General features: G+C 55.0%; 1 long non-coding RNA gene across 1 annotated transcript; it reads right to left on the bottom strand.

Annotated features, from left to right (window-relative positions):
* Positions 1-5,404: 5,404 nt before the first annotated feature.
* Positions 5,405-8,939, bottom strand: LOC108504901. Its single transcript, XR_001877292.1, has 3 exons — positions 8,869-8,939; positions 7,705-7,943; positions 5,405-5,682 (listed from the first exon to the last, which is right to left on the bottom strand). It is a non-coding gene; the product is annotated as an uncharacterized LOC108504901 (long non-coding RNA).
* Between the last annotated feature and the right edge of the window lie 395 nt (positions 8,940-9,334).

Genomic DNA, 9,334 nt, shown 5'->3' with positions numbered 1-9,334 from the left:
CCCAGGTTGCTCCAAGCCCTGTCCAACCTGGCCTTGGACACTTCCAGGGATCCAGGGGCATCCACAGCTTCTCTGGGCAACCTGTGCCAGGGCCTCCCCACCCTCACAGGGAACAATTTCTTCCTAAAGTCAAGTCTGGTGAAATCTTGCTGCAAAGGGCTGGTTTTGTGGCAGCCTGTCCCGTTCTCTTCCTGTAGGATCCTGGTACAGTGGCCACCACCATGTCCCCCCCCAGCTGCCCCTCCCACTCGGATCCACAGCCCATGTTTTGCAGTGATGGGCACATGGATCTCAGGGTTAGTCCTTCTCTGGGATGGATGTACATCTCTCTGTGGTTATCCCCCAGGCTGGGTTTTTCCCAGACAAGGGCTGGGTTGAGATCAGCATCACAATATGTCCCGTGGTCCCAGCCAGGGCTGCACAATGGAGTTGCATATTCATGAAGGCAGCACATTACACAGTGGCTAATGGCACTCTTTGAGATCCTATCTGCTGCTTCCAGCAGCCCTTGTGGTGGTTGTTATCAGTCCCTTGCTATCTGGGGTCTGCCCTGGATGAATAAACATCGGAGCTCTTCCACTCAAAGGCCCTTGGTGTGTGGAGTGCAGCAGGAGATGCTGGGTGGAGATAAAGGGCAGCAGCCTGGAAGCAGTGGCTGCAGCCCAGGCTGATTCCTGCCAGCCTTCCTGTGTCACCCGTGGCCAAAAACAGGGCTGATTGTCCTTCTCACCCCACGGGGAAGGCTCTGCTCCGCGAGAAGGTCACAAATCTTGTGGGAACCTGGGACAGAGATGTGGGGGAACATGCTTTAGATGCTGCTCCAGCCCTTGACGTGGCAGAGTTGTGTGGCCACTGTGCCCCACAAGGCAGGAGATGACAGAGTGTGGCAGGAGTTGGAAAATCCTGTTGGCTTGCAGGATATTACCACAGGGCAAGAGGACATGGCCTCAAGCTGTGCCAGGGGAGGTTCAGGCTGGACATCAAGAGGAATTTGTCCATGGAAAGGGTGGTCAGGCCTTGGAAGGGGCTGCCCGGGGAGGTTTGGAGTCCCCACCCCTGGAGGTGTCCAAAGAAGGACTGGATGTGGCACTGAGTGCTCTGGGCTGGTGACAAGGTGGGGATGAGGCACAGGGTGGATTTGATGACCTTGGAGGTCTTTTCCAACCTCAGTGATCCCGTGATTGTCTGATCTGTTGGAGGTTCCCCTGGCACAGACCAACATGGCTGGTAGAGCTTCAGCATCCTGCACCACACAGGGTGGGCAGAGGGGGCAGGAAGAGCATTGTGAGCTCTGAGCCTGCACTGAAGGGATGACCCTGTTTGCCATCAAGGCCTCTGGTAGGAAATGAGTGAGCTGGAGGAAATCCAGGAGCTGGGGGGGGTGCTGAGGGAGCCAATCACCCCATCAGGTTCTGGGATCTCTGAGGGACCTGCGCTTTGGGAAGCACGAGGCATTACTGGAACAGAAGATGGCTTGTTTTGAAGGCTGCCAGGAGAAATCAGATCCTCTGCGGAGGGTGGATTGAAATCCATCTGCAATTAAGCCCAGGCAGTGCTGCCGTGTCTCCCCAGGATTGACCAGCCTTCGGAAATCAGGGACTGCGACGCTGGCTGGGGCAGCCCCCACCCCTCACCCAGGAGCGATTAGACATCCACTCCCACTCCCAGGAAGCTTGTTTCTCTGTCGCAGTGCTTGTAGCTAAAAAGCTTCTCTCACTAGACACAAGGAGATTTGGCCTCCAGGGACGGCTGCTGAGGCTTGGCTGGGCCGCTGGCAAACGGGGGCTGCGGCTTCAGAGGAGAGGGCTAAGGACAAAATTTAAAAAGCTTTGCTCTCCCTTTGTAGAAACCTTTGATTAAACCTTGGCAGCTGGGATCGAGCTGGTGCTCGTCTCCCCGGCCTCCCACCCCCTCCTACTTCTTCATCTCCCTCTCTTCTGGCTTTTTCTTCTTTCCTCTTTCCTCCCTTCGCTTTGGAAGGGAGCAGATCAATAAATAAATAAACCAACAGAAATGTTATTTTTCCGGCGAGAGGCGCCTTGAAGTTCATCAGAAATAACAATCCCAACCCCTTATGCCTGCGCAGGGGAGGGAGAAGGGATGGGATTAGTCCCCGGGGAAAAACACCAGCACAACACGTTGGGCCTGTTTCAGAGGGCTGACAATTTAACAGCAGCGTTTGAGGTCTTACTCAGTGGCTCGAAGATTTTGACATGAAAGGGACACCAGTCAAATGAACGGAGGGATCATCTTGCAGGATTAAACGTCCTTGTCACCGACCCATCAAAACACAGCATTATTTTGAAGGGACAAATCGTGTCGAGGTGTTTACAGCAGATTAAACCTGAAATTCCAGGGGATATTTGGCAGATAAAACAGCTGCAGGTGGCATCAGTGTGGCAGGAACACGGGGTGACTGCACTGTCTCCAGAAGGATAAGGATCTGCCTGGCCCTGGGGGAGCCCCAGCCATTCATCTGCCATGCAAAGGAGTTGCTCCCAAATCAACCCAAAGCTTTGTCCAGAGGATGGGGGAGTTTGAAATCCATAGTTTACAGTGAGTGGTGCGATGAGTCAAGATCTGAGCACTTTCATCTTGGGACTCGACTGCGTCAGACCTGCCCCAAAGTGCCACCTGGGAGAGTTTGCAAGGGGGACGCTCCTGCAGACATTCCTGAGCGAACACATATGTCCTGACAGAGGCACGAAGCTGTCTGGGTGCATTCCTGAGGCCAGGCACGTCCCTGTGTCCCACTGGTGACTCAGGGGCCCCCAGAGCTGAAGCCTGAAGTGTGGAGCCAGAGGATGAAGGCTGTGTGTGGGACATGGCCCCTGAGCCCCCTTCATCCCTTTCTCAGGGAACACTGGGAGTCAAGGCAAAGGTGGACAGGACCCTCCTGGTCCTTGTCATGCTCCAGCAATGCCACAAGTGAGCTCTGGGTGTGTTTGGCTGAATGAGGGAGCAGGTTTGAGGAGGGAGTGTCTCTCAGGACAACCTGCACATGGCGGTGCCGGTGAGGAACCACAGCACAGCAACCAACGTGTCGTGAGAGCATGAGAAGAGGGAGAAATAAGGGATATCTTGGCTCTGAAGTGCTGAACCAGCTCCTTGCCAGGTGCAGGTGTTAATGGGAGCTCGGCTTGGATAAGAGTGGCACACGGGCCACAGGAAGCTGGTCTCAGTCACTGGCTGTGGGTCAGCGGCAGTGGCCGTGGCTGAGAGGGATGGAGCCAGCGTTGGGGAAGCCATGGTTTCTCACCCCAGAGCAGGCTGCAGCTGATGAATGCTGTGAGTTCCACTGCTGCACACGATCCTTCATGGGCTGCAGCAATAACAACCCAGTGACCTGTGCCTTCACCCCTGCACGGCCGAGCTCGGCGCTCACGGGCGCCAGGCTTAGCTGGGTTTAATGGCCCCGTTAAGTGGCATCCAGGGAAATCAAACACAGGGACAGGTGCTCCATCCGGAGTGGTTTTCGTTATGGAGAAACCACAAGGATACACCACAGAGGGAATATTAACTCCTTATCCAGCCCCTGCCTGCAGAAGGAGACAGCACGGTGTCTCGGTTAGCAGCTATTGCTGTCAGTTGGTTGACAGGAAAATACTTGTGTGTAAAGCCTACCCCACAGCCTGTTCCAAGGGAGGATGTTGGCAGCTTGAGAGGGAAATACAGCAATTGCTAAAGGTCCTCCATGAAGATTGTCACAGCCCAGAACAAGCAAGGAAGAGACACGGGAAGAGGCAGTGGGAGTGTTCCTGTGTCAGCGTTGCAACATCGGTCGTGTTTGGGTAAAGAGAGGCTGAGGGGCGGGGAGAGCAAATCAGAAAACTGGAAAATTTCAAATATGTAAAAATCACAGTGAAGGAACAGCAGAGGTAAAATGCAGTCAGCCTGCTGAAGGCCTGGTGAAAGGAAATTGTGGAAATTCTCACCTCTGGAAGTGTCCAAGGCCAGGTTGGACGGGGCTTGGAGAAACCTGGGCTAGTGGAAGTCATCCCTGCCCATGGCAGGGGAGTGGAATGAGATGAGCTTTAAGGTCCTTTCCAACCCAAACCATTCTGGGATTCTGTGATTCTATGGGGGGGATGAAGACCTGCACATGGTGTTGCTTGAGCCTGTCACACAGAACCCCCAAAGCCAACAGGATAAGCCCTCACAGGGCTCCTGGAGAGCCCTGGAGCTTGTACCCATCTGCTCCGTGCAGAGAGAGAGGGAGGATGTCAAAGGTGATTGTTTCACTGACTTTGTCCCAGCCTGCCATCTCTCTGGGAAATCACTCAAGGAGGGGTGTGTGTGTGTCAAGCAGCACCTGCAGTTATTGTGTTTTAAAATTCTCCTTCCTGCAGAGAAATTCGGTGTGACCAGGCCGGCTGGTTCCCAAATCACTTCCCCCCAGGTAATTCACTCCCAGGAGCACTGCACGTCTCTCCTGTCCCCTCCCTGAGCCACCTGCTCGGCACAGGGACTCAAAAACCAGCACACGTGGGGCAGACAGAGCCAGAACCGTGGGACTCTGCTGGGGCTGGATGTCCTGCAGATATCCTGGGTTACACCTGCATTTGTGCTGCAGGACACCTGCATTTGTGCTCTGACTTAACAACAAGCTGCTGGGGTGGCTGCATCTCCTGCCTGCACCCTGCAATAATACAGGCAGCGGGGAGAGGAGCCTTCCCCGTGGCTCTGGTGAGGATCACGTCCACACAGGCAGACAAACAGCCCGGAGGGCAGGGAAAGGGCTGGGAGATGAGCAGGCAGCTTGGGAAGCGAGGCAGGACCAGCAGGTCCAACCGGCGCGGGGCAGCACGAAGGCAGCGAGGCAACTGTGGGGCTGTGCCCCAGGCGGGCTGTTCCCTGCCTGCTGTTATCACAGATAACCCACCGAGGCAGTGCACGGCTCCTCCAATCCGCGGGGGTGCAGCCGAACTGCTGCCGTGCTCTGGTTTGAAGGAAAAAGGGCTGCAGACAGACAGTTAAGGCTGCTGAGTGCTTTGCAGCATCAAAGGGTGGCCTAAGCTCCTCTCTGGTCCCTCTCTCTCCTGCCCAGCTTGTTTTGGTGCCTCAGGGATGATCACAGCCCCCTCCTCCACATCGCTTTTTAAAGAGCTTTCTGGTCCATCCCTCCAGGGAGTTCGTAGCTAAATGCTCAGCCTGGTGTTTGCTGCCTCCATGTTTCCAGAAAGGTGGATCCCACAGGGATGCTGTGATGGGGTCCCTGAGGAATGGTGCTACAGGAGAAACAAGAACCATCATCACAGAATTGCAGAATGGTTTGGGTTGAATGGGACCTTACAGCTCATCCAGTTCCACCCCTGCCACGGGCAGGGACACCTTCCACTATCCCAGGTTGCTCCAAGCCCCGTCCAACCTGGCCTTGAACTCTTCCAGGCATGGGGCAGCCACAGCTTCTCTGGGCAAACAAGGGGTTGTGACAAACCCTGGACATCCCATCCCTCACATCCAGGCCAGGCTTTGACCCATTTCTATGAGTAGAAACTGCATCTACACAAAAAAAGTGGGAGGTGAAAGATGTGAAGGGTCCATATAACCAGATTACAAAGTATTCTTCCATTTTCCACGTTCTGACAAGGAGAGGGAAGAGCAACAGCATTTCATGCAGATAGGCAAGGCCATCTGTGGCACAAACATCTTATCCTACCCTGGAAAATGAGGATGTGGAACCTGGAAATGAGAAAAGCACTCATTAGGCTAATGTGACATTAATGCTTCATGTCGCAGAGACTGTACTGCCCACGGTGAGCCTGCGACCTGAGAGCAGCAGGGGGAGAGGAGGCACTGCCAGGGCAGGGGCGGGAGTTGATGGGACACCCCCAGCTGTGGCAGCCTCATCCCTCTTCTGAACACACACACGTTTGGGGTTCCCCATTCCACCCCCCGAAGCCCCCGTTCCTTCGCAGGATCGCTGTCGTAGCAGTAAATGAAATGCTCTGTCCCTATTACGGTCAGGATATCGCTCTAAATTGACTGTTTTATAGCCCTGGGTAATTTAATTTTGTTATTTAGCGAATGGTTTGCCATATGCCCAGTGCCTGAGCAGTGCAGCCCGTGCACGGATCACAGCAGAGCTGCTGCCTGAGCACAGCTCCCGCCGCCCTCCGGGTCTCTGCCGTGCTCAGCCCCTGCTGCTGGCTTGGGGTGGTGGATTCCTGCAGGGAATCCCTGCCTGAGTGGGCAGAAAAGCCACTCAGAGACTCTCCAGGGACACCAAGAGCTGTGGGCGGATGGTCCAGCAATCGTCACCTCGAGGATGGGTGTGGCTGCTGCCAGGACGGGCAATGCACTGACTGGGCACCTGAGGTCCACCCAGAGCTCTGGCACAGGGCTGGGAGCCCAGGAAACGGGGATAGAGGCTACATTTTGGGCTGCATGTGCTTAATAAAGCCTCTGGTTAGGCATTCATCCAGCTTATCTCACTGCAAGCACTGCCACCCTCCCCCGGGGCGGCATCCCCGGGGCTCGTGGGGAGCCAGCCTGGCTTACAACACTCTGCCAACAGCAGAAGGGTTTTTCAGGCAGACTCTGATCCTCTGAAAACCTGGGATGGGTGGTGAGAAAGGAAAACAGCGGCGTGGTGAGACCCCCCTCCACAGCAGTGCTAAGTCTCGCTCAGCCTCGCTGCACCACGGGGCTCCCCCTCCCAGTGACTCAGACCAGGATTCGGATCATTTTCTCCTAAATGGCCTGGCTGTGTTTTTCCAAGTGGATCCCACTGTGCCTCCGCCTGCCTGCCGGCTCAGCGGGACCCTCTCCCTGTGTCCTCCATCCTCCCTGGTATTTTGATCTCTTCTCCAATTTAGTTTCATCTGCAAATTTCAGGAATGTGTTATTCAGGAGAGTCGTGTGTCTTAGTCATTTCAGCAAGCACTGCTTGGAAATATCGCTTTTGTTTCCATCTTATAAAATTTCCTCTACATTTCTGCAAAACCTCCTAATTTTCCTTTTATTGTTGTTTTTTTTCACTAAAGTGGGAGAAAATGTTTTGCATGGCAGTGGTCATAGTGCAAGTTATGTGAACAAGGAGTCCCTGGGGACTCCCTGCTCCATCTTGGATGCTCTGCTTCATCATGGGATGCTTCAAGACCCAATATGAGATTCCCTCAAGTCCCAAATCCCTCTATGCTGGGCACTGCTGAGGCACCTCCAGTGCTGTGTCCAGTTTTGGGCCTCTCACAATAAGAGAGACACTGAGGGGCTGGAGTGTGTGCAGGGAAGGAGACGGAGCTGGGAAGGGGCTGGAGCAGCAGGAAGGGCTGAGGGAGCTGGGGGGGGCTCAGCCTGGAGAAAAGGAGGCTCAGGGGGGACCTTCTGGCTCTGCAACCCCCTGACAGGAGGGGGGAGCCGGGGGGGGTCGGGCTCTGCTCCCAGGGAACAAGGGACAGGAGGAGAGGGAACGGCCTCCAGCTGTGCCAGGGGAGGGTCAGGTTGGACCTCAGGAGGAATTTCTCCCTGGAAAGGGTGTTCAGGCACTGGCAGGGGCTGCCCAGGGAGGTTTGGAGTCCCCATCCCTGGAGGTGTCCCAGGAAGGCCTGGCTGTGGCACTGAGTGCTCTGGGCTGGGGGACAAGGTGGGGATGGGGCACAGGGGGGACTCTGTGGTCTGGGAGGGCTTTTACAACCTGTGGTTCTGTGAAAGCCTTGTGGAAAATCCCACGTAAAAAGGTTTTGTCTCCGTCATTTAACTCACCCCATGTCCTGTGTGAAGGACATGACACCTCTGACAGTTCCACAGCCAATGCCAGCCGTGGGCTTGGACATCCAGGGCACTGCAGGCACAAGGGTAACTCCATCCCTGGAGCAGGTCTGGGTGGAGTCAGTGAGGATGTGCCACCTGAGTGTCTGCAGAACAGCAGAGTCCCTTGGCACTGGGAGCTGCTCCCCGTGCCCGAGACCTCCAGGGTCCTTGAGGGAACCTTCTGGTGATGTCTCCAAAGCAGAGAAGAAAAAGTGATGAGTAAAATCATTGTCCTAAACCTGCGAGACCTTTAGGACTCAAAGCTGCTTTTGCAAGTGCCCTGAGGGCTGTGAAACATTCAACCCCAGCAAAATATTGCTTTCACACTGGAAAGCACCTGCAAGTCCCTCTCAGCTGCTGCTTCTGTTTGCTCTCTCTGCCAAGATTATTAACGGAGGTGTTAAACAAGCAAACCCAGCACTGGTCCCTGTAGCTGCTCTGACACTGCCTGATCTTTGTAACTGTCCTTTGTTTGGTCAGATCTGCTTTTGGAATGGTCAGATCCCACACAGAGGTACAGGCAAGTCCACAAGGAAGGACTTCCCCATGGAGATGCAGATGTGGACAAAGTTCCTGAGGTGACTGTGGCTTTGCTGGGTGGGATGAGCATCCCCACAGCAGTGTCTCCTTCCCTGGGGCTGTCTGGGGGTGAGTGATGCCTTGAACTGCTGCTGAATGTAGGACAGTGTCCATGTGGCCCCTTTCTGGATCTTGGAGCCATCACATTGCTGTGTCCTGTGGGAAGACAAACCCTACACCTGCCCTTCCTCCACACAGAATCATACAGTGGTTTGGGTTGGAGGGGACCTTAAAGCCCATCTCATTTCCCCCACCCTGCCATGGGCAGGAACACCTTCCACTATCTCAGGTTGCTCCAGCCTGGCCTTGGACACTTCCAGGGATCCAGGGGCAGCCACAGCTTCTCTGGGCAACCTGTGCCAGGGGCTCCCCACCCTCACAGGGAAGGATTCCTTCATAACATCTAATCTCTATTTCCCCTCTGTCAGTCTGAAGCCATTCCCTCTTGTCCTGTCACTCCAGTTCCTGATGCAAAGTCCCTCTCCAGCGTCCTTGTAGCCCCTTCAGACACTGCAAGGCTGCTGTGAGGTCTCCAACCTTCTCTTCTCCAGGCTGAGCATCCCTGACATCCTCAGCCTGTCTCCCTCAATAGGGGAGGTGCTCTAGTCCCCTTAGCAACCTTGTGGCCTCCTCTGGGCTTGTTCCAACAGTTCCATGTCCGTGCAGGACATGGGGAGGTGATGTTACAAAGAGCAGAACAGCAGGAGAGGAGGAGCAAAGGATCCCACCTTGAAGGGGTCTCTCTACAGCAGCTCTGGGGTAGAGGGGGACCAAACTTGAGATGATCCCTCACTGAGAAGTCAAGCAGTTGTGAGGATGCACCAGAAGCCTGGGAGATAAACCAGGCAGTCCCATTGCATGGACCCTGACTAGGCTGGCTGGTAGGACATGTGGGAAGGAGAGCGAGGCAGAATCTCTCTGCAGGAGTCCCTGGCTCCAGCAGTCAGCTGTGACCCTGGGAGCAGGAGGGGAAATCCAGAGGGTGCTTGTTGTTCCACATTCC

The sequence above is a fragment of the Lepidothrix coronata genome, unplaced genomic scaffold (genome assembly GCF_001604755.1).
Source record: "Lepidothrix coronata isolate B3197 unplaced genomic scaffold, Lepidothrix_coronata-1.0 Scaffold178, whole genome shotgun sequence".
NCBI lineage: Eukaryota > Metazoa > Chordata > Aves > Passeriformes > Pipridae > Lepidothrix > Lepidothrix coronata.
This window is presented reverse-complemented; position numbering and strand designations above follow the sequence as displayed.